The sequence below is a fragment of the Triturus cristatus genome, chromosome 1_1, assembly GCF_964204655.1.
Source record: "Triturus cristatus chromosome 1_1, aTriCri1.1, whole genome shotgun sequence".
In the NCBI taxonomy this organism is placed as follows: domain Eukaryota; kingdom Metazoa; phylum Chordata; class Amphibia; order Caudata; family Salamandridae; genus Triturus; species Triturus cristatus.
Window position 1 is genome coordinate 846,006,873 of NC_140579.1, and position 21,399 is coordinate 846,028,271.

Sequence of the window (21,399 nt, forward strand, 5' to 3'; positions counted from 1 at the left end):
CACCCATCGCTCTCTGCAGTGGTGGACCCAACCAATCATTGCCAGCAAGACACTTCATGAAACTGCTAGGCATCATGGCGTCTTGCATTATAATTGTTCCCCACGAAAGACTTCACATGTGTCCCCTACAAGATTGCTTAGCAGGTCAGTGGAACCAGTCGCAAGGTCGGTTAACCGATCTAGTGTTGGTGGATGGCCACACCCATCGCTCTCTGCAGTGGTGGAACCCACAAAATGTATCCAAAGTACGGCCCTTTCTTGACCCTGCTCCACAGACCGTGCTAACAGCAAACGCATCGCTCACTGGTTGGGGCACTCACCTACAGAGTCACAAAATCCAAGGATTATGGACTCTAAAGTACGGGAACCTACATAATCACCTAGAGCTACTAGCAGTGTTTCTAGTGTGCAAAGCCTTTCAAACTCACCTTATCGCCAATCATCACAAAATGTATCTCCAAGCAGAACACCATACAGGAGTAAACAAATCAAACTGCAGACCTTTTCAGCAGACAGACAGAAAATCCACGAGTGGGAACTTCATCCCCAAATTCTTCTTCCCTACTTTCAGGAATGGGGATCTACGCACATAGACCTAGACCTGTTCGCCACAGCTCAAAACACAAAATGACCAAGCTTCGCCTCTAGGTACCCACACCCACTCTCCAAAGGAGAGCTGTCAGTAGTTCCACATCGAAAGCTGCATCTCAACTCCAGTCTTCTCACTCAGAGCCATGGAGAAATCAGGCATCCAAATCCCAACAAACTCAACCTGGCGATTTGGCTCCTGAAGTCATAGAGTTTGGTTATTTACAATTGCCACCAGACTGTATGAATATTCTAAAGGAGGCTAGTAGACCTACTACTAGGGCACGTTATGCAGCAAAGTTGAAACGTTTATATATTGTAACAATAACAAAATCAATTTCTTTGATGCTTCAGTACAAAACATCATCGGTTATCTCTTACATTTACCACAATCTGGATTAGCCTATACATCCAGTCAATTACATTTAGCATCAGTATAGCTGCATACTTACAAAACAGACGACGTGTATCTCTATTCAGAGTACCAGTGATTAAAGCCTTTATGGAAGGACTAAAAAGAGTAATACCACCAAGAGCTCCACCTGCACCAGTCTGGAACTTGACCACAGTCCTTACAAGGCTAATGGGCCCACATTTTGAACCAGTGCACAAGTGTCAACTACAATTTCTCTCATGGAAGCTTGCTTTTCATATTGCAATCACTTCCTTAAAGAGAGTTGGGGAACTCCAGGCACTAACTATACAAGAGCCTTTCTTTCAACTTCACAAAGACAAGGTGGTTCTTCGAACCAATCCCAAATTTCTTCCAAAAGTGGTTTCTGCTTTTACCATCAATCAATCTGTTGAGTTACCTGTTTTCTTTTGTCAGACTGATTCTGTGTCAGAACGAGCTCTACACACACTTGATGTGAGAAGAGCTCATTATGTAGAAAGAACAAAAGATTATCGTAAGACAAAGCAGCTCTTTGTTGCAATTTCTGCACCACACAAAGGCAATCCCATTTCTAAATCAGGTATTGCAAGATGGATTGTTAAATGTATCCAAACATGTCCTACAAAAGCAAAAACAACATAGCCAATACACCCTAGAGCGCATTCCACCTGCAAAATGGGGGCTACTATGGCCTTCCTTGGGAATATTCCCATAGCTGACATCTGTAAAGCTTCAACATGGTCTACACTGCACACTTTCACCAAGCAGTATTGTGTAGACGTGTTAGCGAGACAACAAGTTAATGTAGGCCATGCACTACTTAGAACACTCTTTCAGACAACTGCAACAGCTACAGGTTAGCCACCACTTTGGGAGAATACTGCTGTATAGATTATGCAAAGCATGTGATCTACAGCTCACATGCCTCAAACGGAAAATGTTACTTACCCAGAAAGCAACTGTTCTTGGCATGTACAGCTGTAGATTCACATGCACCCACCCGCCTCCCCGGGCACCTATACCTTTCGGTGTTCTTTCTTATCTAGCATACATACACATGGACATCTCTATTCTACCTTTACTAACTCCATTCTCATCCTCTGCGGGAAAACAATATAACAATGGAGTCGTTACCCATGCGCACAATCACCGAAAGGAGGAGTCACCCACCTTGTGACTGAAAAGACTTCTTTGAAGAAAAACAAATTGCAAACATCCGGACCCAACACTAGATGGCAGGAATATGCAAAGCATGTGAATCTAACCAACAGTTCTTGTCTAAATCACTTGTTCTGATGAAGTTTGTTAAAGGTTTGAAACAGATGTTCCCTTTCAAACCGTTTGTGATGCCACAGTGGGACCCTAACTTGGTCTTGACATTCCTTATGTGTATACCTTTCAAGCCTATACATAGATGCTTGCTCCATATCTTGATTTTGGAGACTATCTTCCTCATTACGATACATGAACTTTTCACATGAGTGAACTGCAGTCACTTTCGGTGCATCCGCCCTATGCCACCTTTTTCCTCAGACAGATTGGTGATGTGGACTCTGGCGTAATTTTTACTAAAAGTAGTGACTCCTCTCCACGTCGAGCAATTGATCTCTCTACCCGTACTCTTTGCTAACCCTCAAGTTTATACATTGATCATAAAGAGGACCATCAAGTGGACAATCAACTGTTTTTGAGGTTCTCAGGAGCAAAGAAAAGAAAGGCTCCAAATGTTTAAAAATTACCCACATGATTTTTCTCTTTTATTCAGAGGGTATCCGCGATATGATTAAAAATGAAATTGGGATGTGTGTTGAAAACACAATGTTTCATATATATGATCAATTTTGCGTTCCGGTTTGTGCCATTCCATCGACATTCTTCAGGGCTAAAGAGATCCCTCATTAGTCTGCATTCTGTTCATGTATGACAAGGCGTAAGTCTGGTTACCTGAGCTGGAGTTTGTAATGAAAACAATACTTGAAGTTACATTGTTTTTGTCTCAGTTTTGCACAAACACCCTTTAGTGGCCAAAACAATCATCATGGGACCGGTTTCGAGGTATCACCCCTGATCATCCAGGTTAGCTTGAATCTGGTGACGTGCTCGCTACACCACTGGATTCAAGCTAACCTGGCTGATCAAGCATCAATTAGCCTTTGCTGCACCATTATCCTGTATTTTTCTTGACTGATATTATTGATGTTATTTGTCTCTGTTTCTAAACAATTGTAAAGCGCTCTAATACATACCCTCAAGGGTCATGTTCGCGCTATATAAAAATTTCTAAATGATTAAATACATTGCAAATTCCAAATATTGTTGTATATCCATTGGTGAAAAGTGTGCACATCATGCTCACTAAAACACAGCAAATGTGGTAACACACATCACTCTGCCTCAGTCATACTAAACTTAGCCTAGTTTGGGATTATTTACGCTTCCTGGACATGAGGCTTTGGCACTTCCCTGTAGCCACACCCTCAAAAAAGTCAAATATTGATGTAATTATATTGATTTTTTTCATCTTTTACACTTGGATCCCATTAGGCTTGTATTGCGCCACTCATTGTTGGTTGTGAGGACATAGAGCATTCAGGTATGCAGGACATGCAGATATGTCTCATGTCATTCTTTTGAATAGGTCATTTCTTTCAAAGTTGTGTTTTAACCCACATGCTTTTTGAACCACATGTTTTCTGTACCAACATTATCTACATTGGGCTTATCTTATTCTGAATAGGCCGTGACAAAGTGGAATTGTAGCCCGTTTTCAGTCACATTTATGCTTATGGTCTTTTTAATATAAAATTATGTTTTTCAATTGTAACATTGTGTCATTATAGTCTGGCATCATTATCACGTACAGTCATTCGTATTCACACTCATACCGTTATTGCAGTTGGGATGGGATGGTTGTACCCCTGCACTTAAAATCAAAGTGACAAATGTTTTGTTCCAGCATATTTTATTCATTCTAGGCAAATACCTGTGGGAGGGCCTGGTTCTATCTCATACAAATTACAGGGCTTCACTTACTTCATCAAGGGAGGCGTGCTGCCTTTATACCGATCTGTGACCCTTCTTGCCTGTAGAAGAAGGAAGTATTGCTCAACCAGTCTTTAATAGAGACTCTATCCTGGGTCCTGCTCAGTGGTATTTTGAACGAGTTTCTGACATCATAAGTCGAGCACAACATCTGATGCATTTGACATGTAGGGTGAGATGTCAACATCTTCTCCTTCGGTGTGATGGGTATTATAGTGGTATGTATTTTCTCCCCCTCCCTCCCCCTCTCCCTCCCTCCCCCTCTCCCTCCCTCCCCTTCCCTCCCTCCCTCTCCTTCCCTCCCCCTTCCTCCCTCTCTCTCCCTCACCCCCTCCCTCCCCTTCCTCCCCCTCCCTCCATCCCTCCCCCTCTCCCTCCCTCGCCCTCTCTCTCTCCCTCTCTCCCTCTGTCCCTCTCTCTCTCTCCCTCTCTCCCTCTCTCCCTCTCCCTCATCTCCCTCTCCCTCCCTCTCCCTCCTCTCCCTCTCTCTCTCTCTCTCTCTCTCTCTCCCCCTCTCTCTTTCTGTTTCTCTCTTTCCCCCTTCCCCCCCTCCTCCTCCTACTCATGGCTTATTGCCGGTATGGTGTATGTAATTGCAACAAGATTGTTATATTTCTAGTTAGGCAGAGGAAATACGTGTATTTTGCGAAAGGGACATTATTCTTTATGGCATTTCAAAAACGCTCAGTACATTCTAGTGTTTCTGCATGTTCTAATGTTAAAATTGGGAAGGATTGGTGGCAGCTGTGGAGATGCCAGTCCCTGATATCTGCCAGGCTGCAACGTGGGCATCACTGCATATATTCATGAAGCGGTATTGACTTGACAAGGTCTAGCAGGATAAACACTTTCCTACTCGGTATTGAAAAACGTTTTGGTCTGAGCCCACTCCACAGACACTCAATCTTGCGGAGCTACTGCTTTGGTTTCTAGTTCAAGGTGAGGAATCTGCGCTTAGAGGTATCCATCAGAAGAACAAGTTACTTACCTTGAGTAACGCTCTTTTTGGTGGATACTTTATCTAACCGTTGATTCCTCTCTGCCCTCTCAGCTCCCCATTCTGTAGAGTAGTCTCTGTTTTTTAACCACTATAAAGATCCCACATTAGTACTCAGCACTCTGCTATAAACAATTGTTCATGTTGTACATCTGAGAGTGTGGAAAAAGGCACAAAACACACAGAGGTGACTCTTGTATGCAGTTCTGCTCTGTAACTTCCGGGGAGTGATATAGTCAGGGGGTTAGATAAAGTATCCATGATGCAATTAAAGTCCCCTAACCATGTCAATACTGATCCCAAAAAAGAGATTATCAGTTGACTAAGCTTAGGGAAGTAAGTTTGATCATCTAGGTTTGGGGCATAAACTCCCATAATTGTTGTGTCCTTTCTGCTCAAGTTTCCATGTACAATTACGTAACGGTCTTTGTCTGCTATCACTTTAGTATCTTCTTATGGCATCCTCAATGCCAACCACATCCCCAGTCCCCTGCCTTTTGTGATTCAGTCTGCATGAAAATATCAGCCCTTACATTTCTTTTTATTATTTTCTATCTCACCTGGAAGTAAATGGGCTTCTTGTAAACAGGTAATTCAAATACCCTGTCTGAATAAATAGGACCCCAACTCTGCTCTTTTTATGCAGTAGTTTAAACGCCTGACATTACGTGGTGTACTTACCATAGTTGTAACAGCACCACAGGCAGCTCAAAGGGGGTAGCTACACTGGTGAATACACAAGGTGGACACACGTAATGGACAGTTCTCTGGCACGTGGGTAGGAGTGTGATGGAGCAGTGAGGAGGTTGGGAAACACTAATCAGATACTTACTGTATGTTCTGCTGTGTGCAGAGTTTGGTGCAGAAGAAAAATAATAAAAGAAATAAAAAGAAAAATTGTAAAAAAAAAAGTCTGTCATTACATGTCTGCATGACTATTGTGTTGTGCACTTAGACCTTCATCTGTCACTTTACCATCGACCTTTACTGTGCCCCTTTCTATACTAACACTGTACCTGTATACTAATTATAAACTGTTAAACATAACTATACATGGGCTTTTATCATTAAAGCCAAACAAGAACAAGCTTTGTCTCCCTACCTAGTAGGTAAAACTTCCCTTATGCTGTCAAAGTAGTTGTGAGCTTCTACCAAAAGCATACAAATTAAACACTACAATATATGTTTACCATACAAACTTAGATTTATGCTTCCGCTGATCCAGCGTGCTTACAGCATTCCTGACGTGGTTATGTTGTAACATAGCATGTGCTGATCCTCTGTTGGGTTGGGTCATTTGGCCTTTGAGGGAGGGGGGCATTCCTTTCTTTATTTGCTTACAGACTTTTATGAGCCAGTGTTCGACCTGCCTGCAGCTCCTCCACTTGCTTATCCATATCCACTCCCTTTAATGTGGTCCCCCAGTCTTCGAGGTTTTAAATCTATCCTGTCGCACATCATTGTATGGCAACATGCCAGTTCCCAATCCTCTGTTGACTTCAGGCCTCTGCCCAAGTCTCTGTACCCAGTCCCATGTCTGGGTTCACCATTGTGAAAAAACATTCTATTCCATAGGTTATATTCACCTTTGCTGTAAAGAACATTATGTACTTCAGATTCTGTTCCCTGTATTTCTTTCTCTTGGTGTCAAAAGATCGGTGCAGTTTTGTACTTGTGTTGTGCAGTCAGGAAATAGCATAATAGTGGTGCCATATTGCATATTCCTCTTTTCTTTCCTCTTGTAAGAAAAACATCCCTTTATCTGAAGTTGAGTAGTCTGAATATAATCATTCTTCCAATATATACTTTTAACCACAGATTCCTCACCCTTTCAGTATTCCGCAGCTGCAAGACTGGATGCAGAAACGTTTTAAGCAGTATCCTTGCATGCCAGTAGTTGAAGTAGTGTGGCTCAGCATTTTTTTCTTTAAATTCTTTCCCAAAAATAGTGTGCAAGACAAAATGTCACCTCCCAAGACTGCAGGGTTTAAACCTTTTAGGGGACTGTCTCAAGCAAATATCTGTGACAGATCGCCATCAGGTTTGCCTGTAGTACCTGGTGAATAACAACTTCAAGGCCTGCGGTGACTGCGCCTTGGTGAATCCCAAGGCCATACAGAAGTGTGAGTTGAAGATATACATTGCCCAATACTGAAAAACTCCATGCCGTGATTGGTCGGAGGAAAGGCCCGTTCCAGTGGTCGATCATTTTCACGACCAAAGGAAAAAGTATTAAAGTTCAGGGCCCCTTCCCAACATTCTCGAACTCCAGAGAAGGGCAAGCATGTCAGTGTGCCTCCCAGTTTTGCTTCTCCCTCGGAACCGATTGCAAGCCTCATCCTGAGGCAACCCGAATTTCTAGGGTCATCAACGACAACATAACACATTGAAGAATTATGTGAAGTCAAGCTGCGGCTCTTTGGCACACTGTCAACTCCCTTTGGCCCATCTCCGGGTCCCAAAGAACCTGAGGCCGCCACCTGGGACTCCGGCGGAAGTTCCGCCCTCTGTGCCAGCTGGACCCCCTACAAGCTTTGCTGCTGATTGCGAGCCTGGTGCCATGACTCATGCCAGATTCTGGAGCATCCATTCGATGCTAGATGATGAAGAGCAACCTATAGTACGCTCTGACTTCTAGGTGATACCAACCGCTGAGCCCACACCTGAAAACCTCATTGTGCAGGCCTCAACTAGCAAGGCTAACCCTACCACACCTCCGAAAAGGGAATTAAAGCACATTAAAAGCTTTAGGGAAGTGCATGTTTTTGTCAACCAGTCTGGCAGTACATTCTTTTAACACCAGCTGCTTCTTAGGGTGTTATACTCTTGCCCTCTGGGACTCTTTTGCACACGTCTTCCTGGGAGTCTCTAAAAACTTGTGTCTTGTCCTTACGCAGGCTATTCAGTATGACTGTGATGTGGCAAAATGTATTCTCTGCTGTGGCGTGGACACTACGGATTACATATGCGGGTTTTGCAGTGGGATCTGAAGTCCCAGTGAGCACAGTCTCGGGGAAACCTCTCTGATTGCGTCCAGATTTCAGAGAAGACTACAAAAGAGTTGCTGTGGTGGTTGTTGGACTGTGATTGGGTCAGCAGCCGACCCATCTCTTTACCCCATCCAGATCGAACAGTGGTGACCAATGCATCTCTTCTCGGTTGGGGCGGCCAATTGGGAGAGGTGGAGATCAAAAGCATCTGGACTCCAGTGGAGTCCTGGCACCACGTCAACCTTCTGGAGCTGCGTGCCATCCGTTTGTCGTTAAAGGCCTTCCACCAAAAGAAGACTTGTGCACATTCTCACAGACGACACCACTGCCATGTGGTATTGCAGCAAACAGGGCAGGGCGGGGGTCATGGACCTTGTGCCAGGGGAACAACATCTATGGGAGTGGGTTGAACACCAGAGGATATTCGTGGTGGTGCACCAACCAGCTGGCTCTACATGCTAGGGCAGGCAACGCCTAGGGGATCACGAATAGCACTGTCACCCAGAGGTGGCAAAAGGTATCTTCCACGAAAGAGGAGAGCCTTGACTCAATCTATTTTCCACTGCCAAGAATGTGCAATGTCAGTACACTTATGCGTGTTGGACTTTTCAAGGCGTCTCTCCTTCGGGGACACATTCGGCCTAGAGTGGAACTCTGTACTCATGTACTCATTTCCACCAATACATCACTTGCCCCTAGTTTCTGAAAAAGATCAGGAACGAACAGGCCCAAGTCATCCTCTTGAACTCCGGAGCATAAGCCTCTGTTCTTCGATCAGGCTGCCACTTCAGGAAGATCTACATTCTCAGCAGCAGAGCAGGGTCCGGCACCCAGGCCTGTGCAATCATCACCTGCATGCATGGAGATCGACCATTGACAGCAAACTGCCTGCGATCTCCCTCCCGAGGTTCTAGATGCTATCTTGGCAGCCAGGCGTCCTTTGACAAAGTCAGTATACACCTGCCTTCAGGACAAGTTTGTGGTTTGGGGTGGTACTTGATAGATTGAGCCACTTAAAGCAAGGTTATACGAAGTGTTGCTTTTTGTATTCTTCCTTTCCCGGCAACAACTTGCTTTAGCCACAGTTAAAGCATATCTTTTTGCTCTTAATGCCTTTTTACAGTTACTGGATCACCTGCTTTGTTTAAATCACCCTTGAATGATTTGCTACTCGTTTCCATCGTCTCTATCTATCTCGTCTCAGTGTGACTTTAACTTGGTCCTCACCTTCCTGATGTGTACTGATTTTAAATCGCTACACAGCTGCCCACTATGGCTTCCTAACCTCAAGAAAGTTTTCCTCATTGCTAAAACATCGGCATTACTGAGAAGTAAGCTGCAAGCCCTTTCTGTCAACCTTCCATACACTACTTTCTTCCCAGACAAGCTAGTGTGGGAACCTGAGCTTCCTTTCTTCCAAAAGTGGTGACTTTTCACATTGGGCAAAACATCCCCTCTATCGACGTTCTTCAACCACCTCACCCCTCTAAGAGAAGGAGATACTCCAATGGCCTGGATCCTAAAACGGTTCTAAGCTTTTACATTGATTGTACCAGGGAACAGAGTGTGGACATTACGCTTTTTGTGTGATTTGCTGGATCTACTACAAAAATAAATTTCGCCACATGCATGACCGCAGTAACCACATGGATGAAAACCAACTGCCTCAAAAACTGAACTAGTGATCTTCAGAAGGAAACCATCTGCCTGATACTCACTTGGTAGCCAACTAACCTCGGACCCTCACCCATTCAAATCACCCATGAAAGAAATCTTAGAATCATCCTGGAGAACAAGCTCAACATGACAGCCCAAGTAAAAGCAGTGACCTCCATCTGATTTCACATCCTTAGGATGCTACAAAAGATCTGAGAACACCAGGAAAACTGTTACATAGACCTTGATCATCAGCAGACTCGATTACAGCTACACACTCAATGCAGGAATCAACTAAGAAGGTCAAGTAACAGCTTCAGACCATTAAAAACACCACAGCAAGACTCATACTCAACCTACCTTGTCGCACCACTTCACCCCACGCCTAAGAGAACTGCATACTCCCCCCCACAAATGCACCAAACTCAAACTGCTCACACACACATATACAGAGCACTACACAACACTGGCCCTGCATACCTTGACAGCTGTATACACTTCTACACACCTCCCAGTCACCTCTGCTCAGCGGGAAACTCACTGGCACACATGCCCAGAATCCACAAGCCACAGCCAGAGGCATCTTCTTATATCTTTTCCCCAAAGTATGGAAAACCTACGTCACCACAACAGAGCCTCCTCATCGCTTCTTGCTTTCCACAAAAAGCTGAAGACCTGGCTGTGCGAATAACCTGCCTGCCTACCTGCAAATCGCCTAGAAAACTATCATGGGTGATTTTCGTACTATATAAATATACAGAACATAGGTGGATTTAGAATGATAGAACCAGCAGAGAAGATAAAAGGCTGAGTTGGGAGGTGAGGAGTAGGGCAGAGAAGGGAGATGTGGATGCAAGAGAGACGGCAACAGCAAGAGAAGATGTGAGACGAGGTGGAAAGCTGAAAGGTAAAGAGTGGAACATTGAGAGGAAAGGTGGATGTAGGAGTAGCAGAATCAGAGAGAGAAGGTAAGATATTTGGGGTAGATGAGAGGTGAACAACAGAATATATTTCAGGGGTGAAGTGGATATAAGAGGGGCTGAATAAGCAAGAGTAGGTCAAAAGTTGCACAAGCGATTAAATGAAAAGTAAAGCATATAGGGGAGAGGTGGATGTAAGTGGTAAGAATCGACAACAAGCATTTGCAATGCAATCGGTCTCGCATTTGAAAGTTTCAGTTGTTGGCATTGTAAATGATAGTGTTTTTTATATATGTTTAGTTGTTTGTAGTGCAGTGGATGTATGTTTGTAATGGCATTATGTGGTTTGAACTTGGATTGTTAGTTGCTGAATTGTGTGGGAATGAATTGTGTAGTGTATTTGTGTATTGTTAAATATATTGTATGGTGAATAGATAGGGGTGAGAGCTATAGAATAAATTGAAAGTAAGAATGAGAGGGATACATAGTTTGTGTATGAAGTGGTGAATGAAGTGCAGATAAAGTAGTATAAACAGTGTGTGAGAAAGAGATAGAAGGGGAGAGAATATTATAGACGTATAAAGAGGCTGTGGTTGTGTATGTAGAACATAGTGAAAGAAAAGGAGTCAAATGCGTGTTTATTATTTTTTGAAAAGTTATGGTGTTGAAAGTGTGCCGAAAGATATGAAGTGAATTGATACGATAAATGCTGGATTAGTGTGTAAGCAAATATATTATTTTGGTAGTGGATTAATACATTAAGAGGACAGTAGAGGAAGTTAAAGAATAGATCATGGATACAAGCACTGAGAGACACTGAGAATGAATTCTGTTGTCTAAAGAAAGATAGGAGAAACAAGTGAAAATAATGCAAAGTTTTCTGAACAACAAAACATAGTGATGGATTTTAGAATCAGGTTCACTGACAGCTGAGGCTGTTTTGCTTGATATTTACCTGATGGTATTATTCACAAGGATTACATTTAATAGTAGTTCCCGTTCTGGTTAGATGGCAACTTAAATAAAGACAAAAGAGTTGCAGGCGGTGTACTGTTGGAAAAAAGTAAATGAAACGCACCTGCTGCTTGAAATGCTTTGCATTCCACGCGTGAAGTGAATGTAGTCAGGTGCCATGGTGTGTGCACATAATTTCAGCATGGCACGCATCTGTAGATGCAATGCGCACAGCTGAAATAACCGTAAAAAGCGGAAATGCAATTTATTTCAAAAGAAAGTTGTGGCGGTATGCTGGGTGAAATAAATAATTAAATACCGCTCAGTTGTATCTATTAGGTGAATGAATTGCTATGTCATCTGTGTGCATTGCATCTACAGATGTGTGCCATGCTGTAACAATGTGCACACACCATGGCACCTGACTACATTCACTTCACGGTGGAATGCAAAGCTTTCAGAGCCCCTCGTGAGTTTCATTTACTTTCCTGTTTGGGTTGCAATAGTACACCACCTGCTTCTGCCTGTGCTACACGCCCAGAGGCCGTATAGGTAGAACCAGTGTAATTTGAAACGAATAAAAAGAAGCATTTAGCAATGCAATCTATAACATATTACAAAAAGAGAGGGGAAAACAATACTTAGATGTGTCCTAATTGTTGTTAATTCTATGCACCTGAATTTAAAAATGACTGATAGTGATATTTGAAAACAAAATGGTGGCACGGTTTGCTGTTCTGTTTAAAGTTTGCTGTCTAATTATGTGCTGCGGGGTCTGCGTGTTTTAAAAAGATATTCCGGTAGTCTTAATAAGACATTACACTGGTCCTAATAAAATGTTCTGCCAGTCTTAATGCTCAAATAAGTGAGATTGGGTATGGATCCTGGTTGCACACTTGCACGTGCTGTCTTTAACCTCGCTAAAGACCAAGTTAAGCAGCCTGTTTTTGCAGTTTTCTATACCGCAAATTGGACCTAAAGGTTTTGGAGGACTTTACATGAGGACCAGTTATATTCCACAAGATTACAAGCTTATATTACAGAGCTTTTACAAGTCCTTTCAGAAGTATTCAGGAATTCCGTGATCAGAACACGCGAAATGTAGATTTTAAAGAAAAAATTTGGATCTAGGGAATTATTTTACCATGGGCTTGTGGAAAATTTCTCATTTCAGTTTCAAAACTGCATTTACTTTAACAGCAGCAGTGACGTGAGTTAAGAGCGGGCAATGGTAAAATAACATGTAGCTGGTGCCAACCGCAGCGGTGGGTGTCGGGGTGAGCAAGAGGGGACACAAACATTACCAGCAGTAACAAAGATTTTCCCGCCAACCTGCAAGGAAGCTGCAAGGGCCACATGCACTACAAGGAAGACATGGAAGTTCAAACGCTTGCAAGCGGCTGGAAGGCATGAAATTGGCCTTTTGGGAAGTTGCAATTCTTATATTAGCCGTGTCACTGTGGTAGAGGCACTTTAAGCATACAAACAAAAGGACTAACCTGGAGAAGGGCTGCCTCCGAAAAAGGGCGTGAGTGCCATTTTAGAATGATAAATGTTAGGCAACACCACAAGATTTCCTTCGGGGGGGGGCCTGCGCTCTGTATAGTGGTGATGTGGGCGCAGGAGTCCTGGTTGCTAGGCGACCCTCCGGCTCCACTCCAGCCCAGCTCCTGTCCTTAGCGAACCCGGCCTCGGGATGGACTAATAACTGGGATAGCAACACGAGGAGTTCCGCGATAAGTGCGGTGTGGATCAGCCGATGGGGTGTCCGTGACTTCCTCTTCCAAAGTTTCTGTATACGCCCCCTCCTCCCCTAAAACTGCAATAATAAAGCAAAGTGAACCAACCACCTTAGAACAGCAGGATGGGCGTGTCCCCGCCCCAGACCTCTCGTGCTCTGCCAGGGTACCTCTCCGCAGCTGCCGTGACTCGCTAATTTTGAATATGCAACGCAGCCAACGAACGGGCCAGTGATTCTCCTTCAACTCTCCACGATCACTGGTACCGCCGCCGCCGCTGGGAGCATCAAATAGGGTGGAGGAGCAGGGAAGAGACAAGAATGAAATTAAAACCAGCGCGGCGCTCGTAAAACGGCCGCAGCGCTGCTAAAGTATATCCACAATATTAATAGCTCCACAGGATTTACTGCCCGCCACATCACGAGAGCTGCCTGGGCACAAACGTACTTATTTTCCCAAGTCTCGGCTCCCGTAGAAGTTGTAAACAGACTGAATGCGCAGCATTAGGCACCATATCAATAACAAAAAAGTGCAAGTTTCAGCTATGCTTCGTTGAACAGCCTTTTACTACAAGCTCCCTTGGTGCCAGCGAGACCCGTGTACAGCAGGTGCCTTTATTTCAGCAGCAGATGCGGGCGGGGCACACGGTGCATCGATCCGCTCCCAGTTTAAATTTAGCTCATCATCATTTCCCGCCACAGCGCCCGGAGATAAAACGGCGTGGGGAAAATGAATTTCGCATCTGCCAGGCCCGCGCTGTCATTATTGGCCATGTGTGCAGGAGAGGGCCCGGTGCTGTTACCAGGCAAGGCAGCTGGCGGGAGAGGGGAAGGTCTGCGGGCGGAAGGGTCTCTGCAGCTGTCTGTGTATGCGTGTGAGGTGCATCTGAAGTTTAGCACGCTGCTTTACCTACGTACACCGGCCTACCCGCAACGTGTCTTACCACACACTGACCTCCACGCAGTGGTATGATGTTACTGCACACCGACCTCCATGCACCGCGCACTCACGCCGGGGAAGCGCTTACAGACGGGGAGCTGGAAACGACGGAACACCGGCCAGGAAGTGAGCACTCATCGCGTGCCTGCCGTTGTGATTAGGCTGCGCACCAGAAGAAAGTGCGGGGAGTAAAGGGGCCAATAGCCTTGGAAGGATACAAACGACGATATAATCGTCATGAGGAGGTACTAACAAGCCTCAAACCAATGGGAAGCCAGCATTTACTGACCTAAGCCAATAACAAAGATGGGCGGAAAGTGGGCGAAGCTTCCCCCACGATAGTGTATACAGCATCTCTCGTCGAGACAGCGCATGCGCTGCCTAGGCGAAACCTAAAAAAAGAGGATGGAAAATGTCTTTTACCAGTGTGAGCTTTCTGCCAAAGTGTGAAGATCCCTATCTCTTTATTTTCCATGTAAGAAATTTCTTAATTCCGAGATGCATGTGTCATCCTTTACCAAGTCTTATGTTCTTGAACCGTCCTCGAAGATTTATGCTCTTGAACCGGCTGATTTTCAGCCTGTTTAATCTATTGGTCCTCTTGACTTTTCTATCATATCTCACTCCCAGTAGGACCGTTTCCTGTCCATGTCTTGACTGGAAACCTAGAGATCATAGCTTCTGCCCTGATCTCTGTTTGCAATATCTAGCTTGCCTCATCAGTTCCTCTGAATGTAAAAAACTAAAAAAGATGGTTTGTTCTTCCGCTCAAAAGACCTTCAGCAGGCTCAAAACTTCTCAGTATCTTCTGGCAACTGTTGCCTTTTTTACGAAAGTCCTACAGTATTTTTAGGTAACCTAAAAAAAGGCAGAGGTATATTGTAAGACCATTACTTATAAATAGGTGATTAACTGGCAGTACCTGTGGTGGTATCCATTGTTTTCGACTGATTTGTTTTTTTAGATCTGACAATTTAATTTCATTTGGATAAGAGTTATTCTTTTTACCAGCTTGTCCCTCCAAATGTGGCAATAGCGAGTAGCCAAAGCTTACTCCAGGAGGTGATAAATATAATAAACCAAAATACTGTGTCATATTTATCTTACCCTAGTCAGCCTATTTACGTGTTTAATTGATTTAGAGAAGGTGGTTAATGAATGAAATACCACAAAAATGTGTTCTGTGTCTACTAGTCCCACCAATACGCAAAAAATGTCTTCTGATCTCTTTATGTGCGTAGACTGTCCTACAGAGTGATAACCCTGCAAGATTTAAGTGCTGCTTGTGCCAGGGAATAGACTTGGCTCAGAGAGGAAAGGCAGAAAATCCACAGTTGACAGACAGGCCTATGGCCGGGACCAGCTGATGGGATGATTTTTTGTATTACTGTATGTAAACTTGGCTCCAAGTTTGGGCTGGCTTGGCTGCTGGTGCACAACCCCGAAGGCTGCGGCAACCTTAGGGTCCATGTGCACAGAGTCAGTCTGACTGTGTCCACAAACATGAGGGTAGCTTAGTCAATAATATTAGGGGGGTATGAGTCTGAGCTTTCCCAACAAGCAAAGAGATGTACCCAACTTCAAGGCAAAGGTGGTGGTTTGAGAAGCTGTGGTCAGGCAATGAACAGGGTTTGGGTTCACAGAATAGCGGGCATTAGCTTAGACTTATTTAATAAATCAAAGATCTTTTTTGTTAATATCAATGTGATGTTTACATAGTCCCAGAGATACTTAAAAAAGGACATGCAAAAATGTATGCATTCGCTGTGTGTGCTGCGCAAAGCAGAAGGCTGTAGAGGAATTTCCCTTCAGAGTGGGGTGACTGCAAATGACTAATTTCATGAACAGTCAGTAGTTACTTTTGTTTGACTTGTGTATTGGCTGTGTTTTAGGGTCTCTGTTTTAAAAGTGTTTGCGTTGCATGCTGACAGCGTACTGATTGTGCGTCAAATCATCTTTGCCCATCTCTAGCTCACATGTTGCTCCAGAAAGCAATTTGCAATTTTCTTTTGCACCTCACTCACCTCGAGGCTCTGAAACATTCTGTTTAGCCACCAGGATCATCAAGGGAGACAAAGATACCCCCATTGTGTTACTTCACAAGTTGCCAAGATATGAACTATTATTTAAGTGTTTTTGACTTTCTCAGGCTATGTAAAGAAGTAGGTCTGTGTCCTCTGTATAGACATCACTTATGCTGGGGGACGTGGTGGGGGGGGAGGCAGGAAGAATGGGGGCGTGGGGGGGATGGAGGGGTGGGGTAGGGGTGTGTGTGTGTGTGAGATTATACTAACAATAATCATATATATGGCACATGATACAAACTGACTTTTTGCCACCCAGCAGCAAGTTTTTTTATTTCTCAAATAAACAATTTTATAAACCTTACAAACAAAACCATGAGCATAGCCGTATAACAAATGGGAGGTTATGCTTTGCATATTATATGCTACTGTTAACAGCACAAATGTAACGTGCCAGGCTACTTCAAGAGGGATGTAAATTGTGGTCTGCAGGTTGCAAATGATCTTTGAAACAAAAGCATTAACCAAATATGATACCTTGAATACAATACTTTGACGTTATCTTACATGCAATTCTCTGGAACTGGTACATTAACCCTGTAAGGTATTTTATGATGCTTCAAACCTGGAACCATGAATTTCACATGGATCTCTCCAGCAACTGCAGTAATCACCTAATTTATCTTATTAGTTTTATGGACTGAAATGTGCTAGATATACATAGAACCACGAATCACATGACTAAATTATGTATGTTACTAGTGAAGCAAACATTAGAAAGCTTTGCACATTCACTTGACTTCACGGGGTTTATAACTAGAGAACTCTGCTAGGTGTTATTTGCTAGTAACACTTAAATAGCTCCACAGCTCTCTCTGGTGCTGTATGTTACATCTAATACTAATACTCTGAGACCACCGCCACACTGAGTTTCAGAATGAAGTTTATACTACCTTGGATAGATTAAGCCCTAACAGTAGCCTCTTAGTACCACAAGGGCTCTGCTTCACTAACAGGGACGACATAGCATTTACAAAATGCAAGATTTGCATCCATAACAGGTAAAATAGTAACGTAGCCTTTAATCCCAAATATCTGTGAAGCCCTGATAAATGATTCACAAAAATGAGGCTGAGACAACTGAATCGCATCTATCACAATTAATAAATTAAGTATAATTCACTGGTACAACGATCCAGCCTCCTAACTTCCTATATATGAACAAATTCCCACAGAAACTATCATAAAAGATGATCAGCACCCAACATATATTTGATTCATTATAAAAAATGTGCAATCAGAGAATATTATCATACATGGTACAGACTCCGTTTCCAGTTTTCATCGTAATTTTCTTTGTTTATCTCTTCTTTTCTTTCAAAACATCGCATGTCAAGCCCTATAAGGATCCATGAGATTAATATCCCGAGGTCTTTATAGGCTGGGCATGTACACAAGTACCATCATATTTATAAATAACTGACAATTACAGAGATGTGTAGAAACTTTGCAACTATAGTGAAGGTGTTATACCATGAGAGCTATAGAACTCCTAAAGAAACAGTTTAAGGGATGTAACCTTAGATTGTTCAGGTGAACTTACTGTGCAATGCGTCTGCACCTATGCCATGCATTGGGGATCTGACTCTGGCCGCTGCAGTTTAGCCTCTGGTAGCTGGGTGATGCAGAGGTGTTGAACTACAAATCTATTGACGAGATTGACACAAGTGACATTGAAGCGGATGTGGTGTAATCCTTACACTGAGACAAGTCACAGATGACATGTTTCAATGGCACACATAATCCCACTTTAAGTGAGGAAACTTCAAACACAGGCAAATTGGAAAAAAGCAAATCTGCGGAAAATTGATTACAACTGGGCTCTAGGACAAGCGCTTTACACTCATACTGCAACATGAAGAACAGCTAATTATGCTGTGCTGATTCCTTTCTAAAATATATTTTCTTAGCCGATGTTGTTCCCCTAAATTTAAGCTGTACTGAGCTTCCAGTCCCTGGCATGAACGACTAAAGCCAGAGATGACTTGACGCACAACTCTGACTTCAGCTGTTGTGCCTCCAGTCACTCGGGGTCATGCAGTGTTAGTGTAATAGTCTGGAGTAAACTGGTGTGCACTTTTTACCCAAGTTGGAGCCTTTCGCCCTGAGTCCTTCCTACATATCAGTCACACACAGGGACACACATCATATACTTCACACTCCAGCCAACCAGAAGGTACTTTATGACCTCACCCGACCACCAGCAGGCTGTGGTGTCGACAGGGGAGTTATTAGGTGGGTGTTCCACCCCAAACAATGCTCTAAAAATACAGACTTGCTCACAAAGCCATCCGCCTCATTGTCATGTGCAGAATGACAATGGGCCAGGCTGGGCATGCAAATTATGATGTGAGCCTTCTCACAGTAAATAATCTCAAACCTCAGGAAGTGTCATTGAGACCCAGAGAAATTGCCGCTTTTCAGGAGCACAGTTTGAATTGACCTCCTGTGAGGTGAGGAGAAGTGGGAGTGTAGTGTACAGGAGAAGGGGAGTTTGGAGGGGGAGGCAGTTGAGGAGTATGGAGGGGGGTGGGGTTCCATAGAATAGATCAGCGCACATTGAGTGATCTGCCAGTCATTTAGCTTATGTGAGTAGCTAGCCAGTAGGTTCAGGGAGGCAGATAATTGCATTGAAGGTTGGAAAAATAAACGTGTTTGGTTAGACTGCCTGGGGCGTGACTGGAGTCACTTGTGGATGGTGGAAATGGTTTTGCATTCAGTTATCTCTTTAACCAAGATCCAATGGATCTACCTGAGGGCAGCTGCAATTTGGTTATTACAACTTGGGCTAAAGATTTGTTGAGCACCAGTGTTTTGATCCCTTTGCAATTTAGTTAATGTTTTCTCAGATATTGGGGACATGTGAACTTTTTTAAACCGAAAATCTCTGGGATTACTTTAGCTTTATTTTGCAACTCTAGCACCACCTCCCCCATCCTACCTATCCCACACTGCTACATTTCCTTTTCATATAGGTGTAAACTGCACATAGTTTACTGCATTAAGTCCCTCGTGTTTTTTGCTTCAATATGATACTAATCTCTTTAGTGATTGGCTTCCAGAGTAGATTTTGGTAGCCTTTTTCCGTATCTGCCACTTGTTGACCCGTTTTAGCCATCTCTTGTGTATATTTTTTAAGTTATTTCAGCTCTTAGCACCTCTGAAAAATGGAGTTTGAGATTGCTTGCTGTGTTTAGGAGCTTTGTGTGCAAGTGTAGTTTAGCCTTGTTCTTCTACCTGCCAATATATTATCCACGCCACTGTGATATTTTATCTTTTGCAATTTGTGTTTTTTTGTTTGCTGCAGCACTTGCAGGTTACTCAGCCGATCTAACATGTATAATTCTATGTTGATCACCAATGCCTGCTGAAAACCAAATGGCTTATTTGAACTACCCTGGTGTAAAGGAGAGGACTGGAAAGTCACTTGAAGCCCCGCTGAATAGCCATTGAACAATCTGCCTTGGAATTTTAATCATGTACTAATCGGGAAACAATTAATGAATATTCGATAAATAACATTTCTGGGGAGACCTAGCCCCAGCGTTTTCACCCAGTTTGATTACTGTAAAATATTTCTAATTAATACTGCTTTAAGATATATGTACTTATGTTATTAGGGTTAATATTTATATTATTAGCTATTTTATTGACACCCACGCTAAGTAGCTTCTTGCAAAGCTGTTTTTACAATGCCGGGATACTAATGATCAGTTGTTGTCAATTGCTAGAATGTTCCATCTTAGAGGGGCCTCACTTGTTCCTATTCTGACCTGAGCTGACCACATTCTAGAACCGACCCAGTTGTCACATACTCATAACAAAATAGTGCAGGACGCGCACTCTATGATACTTCCATTCAGAATACAGAAAGAAGCAGATGATGATGCACAGAGACCAATTAGGAAAGAAGGCTAGCAATAAAACATCATAACTGAAACACGTAGAAACTGCCAGAGAGGTTGAGAACCCTGGATCCTGGACAAAGAAATTGCAGTATCAGCTAGGACACGTTTCAGAGATGACCAAAAGCCTGTGATGGAGTAAGGCCGGAGGTTGTCACGAGCGACTAGCAAACATGCACTTTGAAATGATGGACCTCGACCCTCTCCGCCATAGACTGGTTTAGCCATGAGGTTCAGAGTTGTTTTAGAAAGCTGTGCCACAAAACTACAAACTTGGGACAGACGTTAAGAATTTAACACAAGAATAGCTAATACGACGACGCAGAGCTCAATCTTCCAAGCCTCAACAGTGAACATTCTTTCCAGCGCAAGCCACCATGTCGTACAAGTATGATTCCTAGTACATGTTTAGAGGTGGAAAGCCTGCCTTTCAAATGTTGCCCCTGCTGTAATTCCCTCTTCTCCTCAAAGGGCCTTCACCTACACAACAACACGCTCTAAACCGCTTGTTGCTGGAAAGTAACTTTTCCCATGCTGAGAGAGACGTTGAGTTTCACAAAAACAAACTGGTCATGCATTTTTGTGTTCAGAGTATAGTGTAGTGAGTTTTGAAAATATAGTCAAGTGAACGGAACAGACCTCCACCATAAAGCAATGAGGAGCGCAGAGATGCCTTGCACCCAAGTAGAACCATTTTCATGTACTGGTTCTTTAGGAAACGAACTATGGCAACACTGTATGGACTGTAGGCTGAAATTGTATTTACTTCAAAACAAAAAGGGTCTGACAAAAACTTGATGGAAACTCGCACTGGACCAGCTAGATCAAAACTGCCAGTCCCAAACACCTGCCCTTCCAGAAGAACTAGGCGGTGTACCCCCTTAGAATCCAGACCCATTTCCTAAATAACTCTAGCAGGCATCTTGGGAAACACTGGAGCCAGACTCCCCACATGAAACCCTGCTTTAAAAACACAAATGGGAGTGCTCCTTGCTCCCGGGACAAAACCAGCTACTCCAGCCTCAGCACTGCAGCAAGACAACCACTTTCAACTGTTGCATTAAAATAGCCCTCATGCACCAGTCCTCTTCCCGCACAAGCACTTTTCATACGGACTTGCTCATGGCCCTCATCGGGGACAAGACCTCAATTCAGGATTACACTGACTCTACCCCTGCTTGGGCAAGATGA

The 21,399-nt window shown here is 43.5% G+C and overlaps 1 protein-coding gene across 4 annotated transcripts in view; it reads left to right on the plus strand.

Annotated features, from left to right (window-relative positions):
* Positions 1-21,399, plus strand: part of DCAF11 (DDB1 and CUL4 associated factor 11) — a 370,711-nt gene that overhangs the window by 345,792 nt on the left and 3,520 nt on the right. The gene's annotated exons all lie outside the window — the stretch shown is intronic.